Below are 309 nucleotides of genomic sequence, written 5' to 3'. Positions count from 1 at the left end.
TTTGATAACTTTTCACATTTTCTCTGATAGGGTTAAGGATGACGCTAAACCTGTTTAAATAGAGATATTGATCAATGGGGAGAACTGATGAGCTGAACACCACCAGCTGAATCTCTACATGGAAACAAAAGCACAAGCATTCACATGAAAAAGAGACATCCTGTCTTTCAGTCACCTCATATCAATTTAATCAAATACAAACGTGTACATCAGCAGCAGGACAACAAGAGGAACTGTAATTAATTAATTATGTCTCTACTCAGATGATCAGTACCCAGATCAGCTTTAGGGCACGGACGAGACATGCAG

The sequence above is a fragment of the Oncorhynchus mykiss genome, chromosome 22, assembly GCF_057628025.1.
Source record: "Oncorhynchus mykiss isolate SJ-2025 chromosome 22, ASM5762802v1, whole genome shotgun sequence".
Classification (NCBI taxonomy): domain Eukaryota; kingdom Metazoa; phylum Chordata; class Actinopteri; order Salmoniformes; family Salmonidae; genus Oncorhynchus; species Oncorhynchus mykiss.
Note: the sequence above shows the minus strand (reverse complement) of the source record.